Source organism: Dendrobates tinctorius, unplaced genomic scaffold (genome assembly GCF_039654945.1).
Source record: "Dendrobates tinctorius isolate UK_male_01 unplaced genomic scaffold, ASM3965494v1 ptg000014l, whole genome shotgun sequence".
In the NCBI taxonomy this organism is placed as follows: Eukaryota; Metazoa; Chordata; class Amphibia; order Anura; family Dendrobatidae; genus Dendrobates; species Dendrobates tinctorius.
In genome coordinates this window covers 26,577,973-26,590,042 of record NW_027361682.1, presented here as the reverse complement: position 1 = coordinate 26,590,042, position 12,070 = coordinate 26,577,973, and the positions used below count along the sequence as shown (strand labels likewise).

The 12,070-nt window shown below is 42.8% G+C and overlaps 1 long non-coding RNA gene across 1 annotated transcript in view; it reads left to right on the top strand.

The window, feature by feature from the left end:
* Window positions 1-3,209: 3,209 nt before the first annotated feature.
* LOC141072877 (uncharacterized) overlaps window positions 3,210-12,070 on the top strand; it is a 224,284-nt gene continuing 215,423 nt past the window's right edge. The window contains exon 1 of the long non-coding RNA XR_012226890.1: window positions 3,210-3,551. This is a non-coding gene — a long non-coding RNA (uncharacterized lncRNA). The remainder of the gene's footprint in view (window positions 3,552-12,070) is intronic.

The window sequence follows — 12,070 nt, the reverse complement described above, 5'->3', positions numbered from 1 at the left end:
ACCAATGCATTATCATTAAAGGGGATTTTCAAACCTGGGCTAATTTTGATCAGGCACTTTATGAAGTGGTATAGCCGTAAGATACCCAATGTTAGAATTGAGCCCTGCTTTCTGATTTGATCGGTTATCACATAATTGCTCAGATACTGTTGAAATCAAGATGATAACACTAGGTTCTCCCCAATCAAGAGTCTCGTAGCATCTGCAATGTCTGCATTCAAAACTCTCTTAAAAGACAAACCAGGACCCAAAGGAGGATTCTCCGGTAGGCCAGTCCAACCCTGCATATATGTGTGGGCCAGGATAACGCTAGGCACGAAAATCATGTTGTTGTTTTTTTTTCAAAGCTGCTCATTTCATGCCAGTTATCTCAAGATCCATTAAGCCTAGAGCAAAGTATATTCAAGGTCAACCAGAAATCACACAATGCAACGTCTTTGAAGACTTTGTCATAAAGCAGAACCATTTCAACCACTTTGGAATAGATGTAGATGGCCATAAGGTTTTATTGGCTATTGTTTTACAGTCATTGCGAACCTAACAACTTAGTGGCTTCCGCATTAATAAATATTTTACTTGAGGTCACTATTTTAATGTCTGTAGCTACATGTAGTGATCTATATGGCTGACCCTACACTTTTCCAAAAATCAATGGACTGTAGGATGAGGATGGGACCAGAAATCTCTTAGGCAACAATTATTCTGCTTGCACCAAATTTCTCTGATTGGAGCACATTTCTTACGTCAATTAAAAATGCATAAAATACATTAAGAGAAACACAAATCTTAACAAATTTGGCCTATCTTCACGAGTGGATCCTTCAGCAAAACTAGCGTGCAAGAGGCCAGTCTAGATAAATCGAGGCCATAAAATGTGAATGTTGCATCATCAAATATTTCACGTGTCAGAAGTTTTGATCAATCTCCACCGATCGCCGAAATACAGAGGTTAGGCTTTGGTAGTGATTGCCTCCTCTCCTCTTAAGGCCCCGTCACACTAAGCGATCTCGCTAGCGATATCGCTGATTTTGTGACACATCAGCGATCTCACCAGCGAGATCGCTGTGTGACGGGGATCAGCGACCGGCCCCCCTGCTGGTTATCGCTGATCGTGCTCGAGCGGCCTGGGCCGTTTTTCGATCGCTGGTCTCCTGGATACCCGCTGTTTACCTTGGAAACCGGCATACATGCTGGTTTCCAAGGTAAACGTTGGGTATCCAGGAGTCGCGCGGCTCCTGGATACCCGACGTTTACATTAGAAACCAGCGTCCAGCGTCGCTGGGGCTGTCTAACGATGTCCCAGCGATCCCATCATGTCGGATCGTTGGTGGGATCGCTGGGACATCGTTTAGTGTGACGGGGCCTTAAGAGTCTCCTATTCTCTACTAATCAAAATGTTTGATTGAAACTCCATTGCAAAAACGATTTTTTTTCCCCAAATACATACATTTAAGTAAAAAAAAGTCTTCAGAAGGTGGACAACCCCTTTAAGTGTGACAATGAAAGATTGAAGACCTGTGAAACTACAGTGACTCAGCAAAGCTGTCTTCCAGGTCACTTTCAATGTCACATCTTTACACCTACCAGCCGTTGTTTCACTGTTAATACAGTGATTGCTAATGAAAGATAGAGCGTGTGATTTTCTCAGACAAAAGCTATCCATGGTTTTGGGGCTGTGCACATGTCTGATTTTTTTTTCCTCAGACCAAGTGGTCTGTGGATAAAAATTGCAGTCATGCCTGATTTTGATAGAAGTGTCGGATCAAAATTGGCAATGCAAGTCTATGGATCCGGAAAAAAAATCAGACAGCACTCGGATGATATCCGAGTGTGATCCAATTTTCACAGACTGACAGAAGGAGAAGGTGGAGAAATGTTTTTTTTTTCTCTATGTTCAAGAATAACTGATGCCACTCTGATCAATGAAATCGGACCGTTTTTCTCGGTCGTGTGACCCTACACATAGTTCCTGAGACACTTACCCATCTTGATAACCTGCTGATCATTGGATCTGCCACTAATCCCCAGAACTGGGCTCTGAATTGCCTGGTAGAATACAGTGATGGCTACGCATGGGTGTCACCCCTTTATTCATTGCCCATGGACCGCCGTTCCTTTAGCTTTATTATGCGAAGTGATGGTCATATGTGACTGGATGACTGTTGGTGCACATACAGTTCCATTATTGCTGGCAGCAGATCCCCGATTACACAGAGTGACGTGCGGCCAACAAGCGACGATTATAGTGTCCTCATGGTCCATCAGTTTATTGGACGCGTCTACCTGGGCAATGGTGGGAACAAGTATTCATCCTTCCAAGCATCAGCCTTGTTAAAGAGGAGCTATACAGGGACGGACATTATATTGGTGCAATCTGTGCAGCCGCAGACGCCAAAGAGATGACGGAGCCACTACCACCTCCAAAGCCAGTGGAATTGTACGTCATGATGTCATGATGAGCTATTGGACTGCAAAAGGTCCATTGTGCAAGGGTCTTCTGTCTGTGTCCGCTCTTGGAGCTTTACAAACTTTCAGTGACTTTTAATGTCTCTGGATTCGGGCACAAAATCTGCTTGTGTATAAAGACCCCCATGCCCACACTCCGTAGTTGCAGCCTCTTATTAGGGGCTCACAGTAGTGTACTTGGGGGATAGATGGCAACTTTGGCCATGGCACAGGTTGCGTGGACGAAGATCGCTGTACACCCCTGCAAAATCACAGAATTAACGTAGGTGAATGGGGGGATACATTGCCACCACCAATGTACTATGACGATCAAGGGGCAAAAAATCTGGTTTTGACTTTTTGCAGTACCATAAGACCCCATAATCTGCCTTGTGCTGTAATGTGATAGTGGCACAGAGCAATCTTTGGCCACACAACCATCCCCTCCTGACCCAGCCTGATGGGAAATCTGGAATTCCCAGTCTCTTTAGCCTCTGCCCCATGTTATAGGGTCTATTGTGGTACAGTGACTTTACACAAATAAATCCATTATTAAAAGTGGCTACAGAGGTAAAGCCACATTGTGATGCAGCCACTTTCCCCTCTGTGGCTGTCCTGGCTCATGTGCAGGTAAGCATTTTGCGGCATACTCACTGCAGGAGCAGCTTGCAGTAATGAATGGGTTAACCCTCCCAGAGACTGTGGAGGAAGCTCACTTTCCCCAGCAGCAGACACTGCAGGAGCTGGAGCTCTGCGCCTGTGCTGTGGGTGGCAGTTGGCAGCCAGTCCCTGGAAGGAGGGGAGTGCATTGTGCTCCTACCTCCAGTACTGGCACAGTTGTGAGCAGAGGGGCTGAGGACCAGCCAGCTGCAGGACATCCCTCAGCCTGTGGGACCCTGCACAGCATCGCATCCTCCTCACCCTGCATGGATACTATGGGCTCAGCATTGGATCATGGAAATATAGGCTTGCTCTGCTGTCACTGTTGGAGATATTAGGAGTTCTGCCTCACTAGGGGAGTACTGGAATCCTGAATGTGGATATAACTGGATATATTATTCTCATGGAAATAGATTATTGGACTAATGGGACCAATGACACTGCAGGTGAGTGCAAGACCATGAGAGGTGCTGGCAGGTGGGGAGTGCCTGATCACTGGTCTGCTGGGGATTTTAGTTAGATGACCCCTCTATGGCACTATGCAAGTTGGAGTTGCCCATCTTCTGTGCATATAGATTGTATGGACTGTGCATATAGACTGTGTATACTCTATGGATTATGTATACTCTTTGTGAACTGTGTATATAGCCTGTGGATACTATGTATGGACAGTGCATATAGACTGGATGCTCTGTATGGACTGTGGATACTCTGTATGGACTGTGTATATAGACTGAGGATTCTCTGTATGGACTGTACAAATAGACTGGATACTCTGTATGGACTGTGTATATAGACTGTAGATACTCGGTATGGACTGTGTGTATAGACCGTGTATACTCTATGGAGTGTGTATACTCTTTGTGAACTGTTTATATAGACTGTATGCTCTGTATGGACTGTGTATATAGACTGGATACTCTGTATGGATTGTGTATATAGACTGTGTATATTCTGTATGGACTGTGCATTTTGACTGCATATTCTACATGGACTGTGCATATGGACTGTGTATACTCTGTATGGACTGTGCATATAGACTGGATACTCTGTATGGACTGTGCATATAGACTGTGGATACTCTGTGGACTGTGCATATGGACTGTGCATATAGACTGGATACTCCATGGACTGTGCAATGTAGACTGTGGATAATCTGTATGGACTGTGCATATAGACTGGATTCTCTGGATGGACTGTGTATATAGTCTGTGGATACTCTATGGACTGTGTATATAGACTGGATACTCTGTATTGACTGTGCATTGACTGAATACTCTATGGACTGTGCACATAGACTGTGCATACTCTGTATGGACTGTGCATATTCTGGATGGACTGTGCATATAGACTGGATACTCTGTATGGACTGTGCATATAGACTGTGGATATTCTGGATTGACTGTATATAGACTGTGGATACTCTGTATGGACTGTGTATATAGACTGTGCATATAGACTGGATACTCTGGATGGACTGTGCATATAGACTATACTCTGTGTGGACTGTGCATATAGACTGGATTGTGCATGTAGACTGGATATTCTGGATGGACTGTGCATATAGACTGTGGATACTCTAGATTGACTGTATATACACTGTGGATACTCTATATGGACTGTGGACACTCTGTATGGACTGTGCATATAGACTGTATACTCTGTATAGACTGTATACTCTGCGTGAACTGTGCATATAGACTGTGTATAGTCTGCATGGACTGTGCATATAGACCGTGTATACTCTGCGTGGACTGTGCATATAGACTGTGGATGCTCTGTATGGACTGTACATATAGACTGTGGATACTCTGTATGGACTGTGCATATAGACTGTGGATGCTCTGTATGGACTGTGCATATAGACTGTGTATACTCTGCGTGGACTGTGCATATAGACTGTGGATGCTCTGTGTGGACTGTGCATATAGACTGTGGATGCTCTGTATGGACTGTGCATATAGACTGTGGATCCTCTGTATGGACTGTGCATATAGACTGTGGATACTCTGTATGGACTGTGCATATAGACTGTGGATTCTCTGTATGGACTGTGCATATAGACTGGATTCTCTGTATGGACTGTGCATATAGACTGTGGATTCTCTGTATGGACTGTGCATATAGACTGTGGATACTCTGTACGGACTGTGCACATAGACTGTGGAGACTCTGTATGGACTGTGCATATAGACTGTGTATACTCTGTATGGACTGTGTATACTCTGCGTGAACTGTGCATATAGACTGGATGCTCTGCATGGACTGTGCATATAGACTGTGGATACTCTGTATGGACTCTGCACATAGACTGTGGATACTCTGTATGGACTATGCATATAGACTGTGGATACTCTGTATGGACTGTGCACATAGACTGTGGATACTACTCTGTATGGACTATGCACATAGACTGTGGATATTCTGCATGGACTGTGCACATAGACTGGATATTCTGCATGGACTGTGTATACTCTGTATGGACTGTCTGTGGATAATCTCTATCTATCTATCTGGACTATCTATGGACTGTGCATGTTACCGTGCATGGCCTATTTTTTTTTGTTAGGAAGATATAAGGGTTTAAAGTTCACCAGCGATTTCTCATTTTTCAAACAAAATTTGCAAAACCATTTTTTTAGGGACCACTTCACATTTGAAGTAAGTTTGGGGGGTCAATATAACAGCAAATACCCAAAAGTGACACCATTCTAAAACCTGCACCCCTCAAGGTGCGCAAAACCACATTCAAGAAGTTTATTAATCCTTCAGGTGCTTCGCGAGAACTAAAGCAATGTTGAAGGAAAAAAAAATGAACATTTTACTTTGTTCACAAAAAATTTACTTTGGAACCAAACTTTTTTATTTTCATAAAGGTATCAGGAGAAAATGGACCAAAAAATTTGTTGTGCAATTTCTCTTGAGTACACCGATACTCCGTATGTGGGGGAAAGCCACTGCCTGGGCACATGGCAGGGCTTAGAAGCGAGGGTGCACCGTTTGACTTTTTGAACGCAAAATCGGCTGTAATCAATGGCGGGTGCCATGTCACGTTTGGAGACCCCTGATGTACCTAAACAGTGGAAACCCTCCAATTCTAGCTCCAAACCTAACACAGCCCTAATTCCAACCCTAACCCCAACACCACCCTAACCACAACCCTTAACCTTGCCCCAACCATAACCCTAGCTCTAACCCTATCCCTAGCTATAACCCTAGCTCTAACCCTAATGGGAAAAAAATATTTTATTATTTTTACCTTACTAAGGGGTGATAAAGTGGGCGTTGATTTACTATTTTATTTTTTTTCTTCCCGGAAGAAGACACATAGAGTCAGGGGACACCGCAGGTACCAGGTGGGGGCTCGGGGGACCCCATTTCTCCACTCCATGATATGCTAGATCATATCAGAGGAGAAATAAATAAATAGGAAATCAGAATTTTTTTTTTGCAGTCGCAGTCAGTCAGTGAATAAAGGTGATCGCAACACTGGGGTCGGTAAAAACCAAACCCGAATCATGTTCTCCAAGTTCTCAGTTACCCCTGGTGGCCGAGACCCCGGAGATTTCCGATGCTGTGGGGCGCTGTATCCTTATTTCTCAGCGCCGTTAAAAAGCGTTGCTGAGGAATAAGTACCCTTAACTGCCACCGTTAAAACCGTATTGGCGGTCGTTAAAGGGATATATGATATATATTATTTATATATGTATGTATGTGTATATATATATATATATAGTGTGTGTATATTGGATGAGGTGTACTTCTATGTATCTATGGGTTCAGGTGTACTACTATGTATTTATGGGATCAGGTGTATTACTATATGTATAGATTAGTTATTGGCACTAGTTACACTGCACTATGTATATGCAGTGGAATGTAAAACTTTGGGCTCCCCTGGTCAAAATTACTGTTGTTGTGAACACTCAAGCAAGTTGAAGATAAAATGATCTCTAAAAGGCCTAAAGTTAAAGATGACACATTTTCTTTGTATTTCAGAAAGAAAATAACCTATGCAAATGTTTGGGCACCCTTGGAGATTCCTGTGTTCAGATAACTTTGAGTAAGGTTTCAGACTTAATTGGCCTGTTAGGGTTGTGGCTTGTTCACAATCATCTTTAGGAAAGGCCAGGTGATGCAAATTTCCTACCTTTATAAAAATCCAGCCTCCTCCAAACTTGTGCCAAAAAAGAGCAGCCATGGGTTCTACTAAGCTGCTGCCTAGCACTCTGAAAATGATGGCAGTCCAGAAATCAGGAGAAGGCGATAAGAAGATAGCAAAGCGTTTTCAAGTTGCCCTTTCCGCATTTTGAAATGCAATTAAGAAATGGCAGTTAAAGGGAACCTGTCAAGTCCCCCGAACCCTCAGTACCACCAGCAGTTGTGTCTGCATATGTAAATACCCTGCTCAACAGTCCCTTTTTTACGTTACTTTTTCTAAAGATCTGTTTTGTATGTGTATTTCTAAAGTCCATTTATGATATGTAAGAGACTAGTTGATGGGGTGTTAGTATCCTCAGACTAGTTGGCCCACTTAGATGTTGTCACTCCCTTGTGGGCATGATAACATAACTTACAAGCATCGGCGTCATCGCTAGTGCTATGCTTACCTTGCGCGCAGCTTCTTTCCCTCACTGCATTCATCCTCTGAAGCTGGGTGTACGTGTTCCAGCTTCAGAGAGACTCACTGCGCATGATCGGAAGTCTTCTGTAGGGTATGTATATATGCAGACACAACTCCTGGTGATTCTGGGTGGACCTGACAGGTTCCCTTTAAGAGGAACAGTGGAGGCCAAGATAAAGTCTGGAAGACCAAGAAAAATTTCATTGAAAGTTGCTTGTAGAATTGCTAGAGAGGCAAATCAGAACCCCCGCTTGACTACAAAAGACCATCAGAGAGATTTAGCAGACTCTGGAGTTGTGGTACATTGTTGTACTATTCAGAGACCCCTGCACAAATATGGCTTTCATGGAAGAGTCATCAGAAGTAAACCTCTCCTGCGTCCTCACTATAAAATACAACCTGATGTAATTTTTAAAATGTAATAAGTGAGAATTTATTTTTTTTTGCCTAAAATACAAAGTAAATGTGTCATCTTTAACTTTAGCCCCTTTAGAGATAATTTCATCTTCATCTTGCTTAAATGTTCACAATAACAGTAGTTTTCACCAGGGGTGCCCAAACACAATAACAGTAGTTTTCACCAGGGGTGCCCAAACTTTTACATGCCAATGTAGTATATATCCCTGTTTGCTAGACTCTCCATTAATGTCGCCATTTGTAACTTTTGGAGCAGTTTTCTGTTGGGTTGCCTGCCGTGAGCCATACCCTCTGACTTGGCAGTGCCTACCTGGCTTTCTCTGGAGATCCATGGAGGACACCTGCGTTGTATGATGGCATTCCACCACCCACTAAGTCAGGATGCCTAAACATGTGGATTTGTACTTTACTGTTAGGTGAATAGGTAAAGTAATCCTTGTCTGTCTCGCTGAATCTCACGCTAATGGTTTAAGTGGAAGTGCAGTATCTGAGGACATTGTGATGAATGGTGGCTGGATGTCTTCTTACTGGTTGTTTCCCAGTCCTAATACTGTTCTACACTTGTCCTCTGTGACTATGGATGTTTCATGGATCTGTAGCTCTGGTTAATGATATAAGTAGCAGCTTGAGATTGGTACCAGCAAAAAAAAGTCTCCTGTACAGGCCACAGTGCATGACCTTGTAATGGTTACAGGTGATCTTGGCATGGTGATGATAATGCCCTCCATAGACAGCTGCCAATACGACTTGTCATGCACCTGTTATCCAATAGATGTGAGCGAACCATGCTGCCAAGTGCGGTAGTTGAGAAAAATGGGCACAGCCAAGAAAAAAGTTAATAACTGGAGAAAGCAGCAATCGCCGAACTTCTCACAGACTCTGGAGTACTTTGCCTATTAAGTAGTCCACTGTTCATGGTCAGGCGGACATGTGATTTGCACTGTCTCTACCACATTGCCCACTACATAGTGCCCCCTCCAGGTTTAGAATCAGTGGTGGCGCTGGGTCTAGTCTCTGACGCGGTGCTGCAAGAGTTAAGACTCTACTTTTCTCTAGACAATGACTCTTTGAGCCAATGTCAAGAAGAATAAAGGCACAAAGACCAGGGACAGATGTCTGTGCACGTTGTGGACAAACGCTGCATTCAATTTCCACTGATCCCATGTATCCATGATATTTGGGTCCCTATAGGAAGCCATTCCTGGACCCCTGTGCATTCCAATATTCTATTGATAACTGAAATATGCAGCTGCTTCCCCTAGGACAACACAATGCAGTCTTTATTTTTTTTGCACAATGATACTTTAGGTTTGTGATAAGGAGCCATATTATTCCAGAAGGAAAAAAAAATTGATCCAGCTTGAGACGGAGGCGGCTGCAATTTTACAAAGCTTTATTGGACAACTTAAAAATATGTTGGTTCTTTAAAAATCTCTTATAGCAAACACCAAGCACACCAGTGAGGAGGATCAACGCGTTTCAACTAAAAAAAAGTCTTAGTCATGACTAAGACACCTTTTTTTTTAGCAAAAATTTTGTAACTTTTCAAAGCAATTTAACTCCAGAATTCTGTTGAAATTGCTTTGATGAATCAGGGCATAAAACTTCTCCTTCCCTTGAATCCACTTTTGACTTAAAAAAACAAACAAAACTGAATGTGTGAACACAGCCATACACTGGCCTATCATCTGGAATAAGTAGTACTCTTATGAATAGACATTTGCCGATTACCAGCTCTTCAACGTGGACATTTATTCCCCTCTTTGGTTTGAAATTAATGCACATTAATTAGAGCAAGTGGGCGTTCATTGTGTATATACTGTGTCGGATGCTATAGACCTTGAGACCTTGGACAGATATTTGCAGGCTTCCATCACATCCCATAGCCTAAGCCCTTCAATCGCAAAATATCAGGCAGATTGAAGCTGACAGATCTGTCAATGAAAGTGACAGGGTAGGAACAGAGGCTTAATTTTATCTGTAAGAGATTGTACAAAGGGGATAGGGGGCATTAAGAAATAATACTAACTAATGCCACCTATTAGTCACTAATGGAGTGAAGTGGAAATATGTAGCGTGTGCACGCAACTAACCATCATCCCATTACTGTAGATTAGGAAGGACGAGCTTCTCCGATTTAGCAGAGACTCTATGACAGACACCTTTTATGTTTTACACTGAAAAGGGTTTTACCAAGATTGAAAGTTATCCCCTATCTCTATTTTGTGTATAAGGATGCATTTACTGGGATCTGAGTTTCTGTTCAGTAGTCCCCAGCAGTTCCATACAGAGATACAGAGTACATTGGTGCCTATTACTGTACTCTGTTCCTTTCAGCCCCATTCACTGGATGAGCCGGTGTCCTACTGGACAGACCCCCAGCGATCAATAAGTCTATAGAGAAAGTTTTCAACCTTGGTATAACCCCTGTTAATGAAGCAATTTTTTGATTACAGTAATAAACTCGTGTAAATGTGCATGCAGTGTAGACTAATTACAGTAATATGCTCACCGATTGCAGTCTTCACCTGTTTCCGGCTCTGGTCCTCTCCTCACTCGCATAACTTATATTCCAACTTGCTGGGTCATACCTATGGCCCTATTCATCAAGATTGGCAATGCTCATGCCAGAGGCATTCTGGCATGAGATGCTCCTGATTCATGTAAAGTCGCTTGCCTATTCATGAATTTGAAGCATCTTACAAGTGGCAGGCGCCACCCTAGAAAACTGCGATTTTTGGCCTAGGGAATGCCAAATCTCATCATAAGTAGATGAGCTGTGGCGTCCCATCGCTACTGCGCCCCCGCGCCACCCCTTTTGTCAGAGCTGGGAGAGACTGACTTGGCAATGCCAAAAGTCACAATTTTGATGCAGCTCCAGAATTCTGGAGTGAAAACTTTGATGAATTGGGGCCATGGTGCGCAGTGTGATCTGGAGTATCAGGAGCAATGGCAAAATAATATTGGATTATTGTAGCATATAAATTTCTTGTGATCATCTGGTAAATGGTTTAAACAAGCTGTGATCGATGATGCAAACAAGTTATCTGTCCATGGAAAAGAACTCGGGTTAAGTTCCCACAATGAGTTTTTGGTGAGTTTTGGTAGATGTGTACCTCCAGATCTTCTTTGGTAGATGTGGCCTTCCAGATGTACATGGATAGATGTAGTCCTTCAATGCCCCAATTGCTACTACTTTTAGACAAGGTCTGGGCATTTTCTACAAGATGTGGTTAGGACATGCCTGAGAAAAACCTCATCGTAAAGATTTTGTAAGGGGATTTTGAAGTAATAAAGAAGGTTTCTTTACAAAAGTGAAGCCAGAATAAAGTATAATTATCTTTTCCTCAACTTCTAACATCTCGTGGGTTATAATTGGTGGGGTTATTGCAGTAGAGATCTTCACCAGTTGCTGAGATCCTCTGACTTTTGGGGGGAGAGGAATACCAGTCATTGAAATACGTTATGGTCAAAGGTCGCTCTTTCGTTCTCAGAATCTCCCCTTTGACGCGTTCAACTTTCTAGGCACTGATAGCTACACTTTCTGCAAAAGTAGATGGGTGACAGTGACAATCTAGGTTTTATGTATGAGTCATTTGTATTACCCAACGATAATGGGCAGCTATCTGTTCTGACATGGTCTTCAGCTCAGGACAAATTAGAGGTAGGAACAGGAAAGATGTATATCTTTGTACCGTGTTAGCCAGTGGATAGAAAAATATTCAGGATTGAGAGTCCTCAGTAGTTGATACCTTTTAATGGCTAACTGAAAAGATGGTAACACATTGCAAGCTTTCGAGACTACTCAGGTCTCTTCATCAGGCTAGACTAATACAAAATCTGAAGTCACATATTTATGCACAATACAGCCTAGAAAAAATGCAATAGATAAGACAAGTGACGTGAAGCAGAACTATCAATATG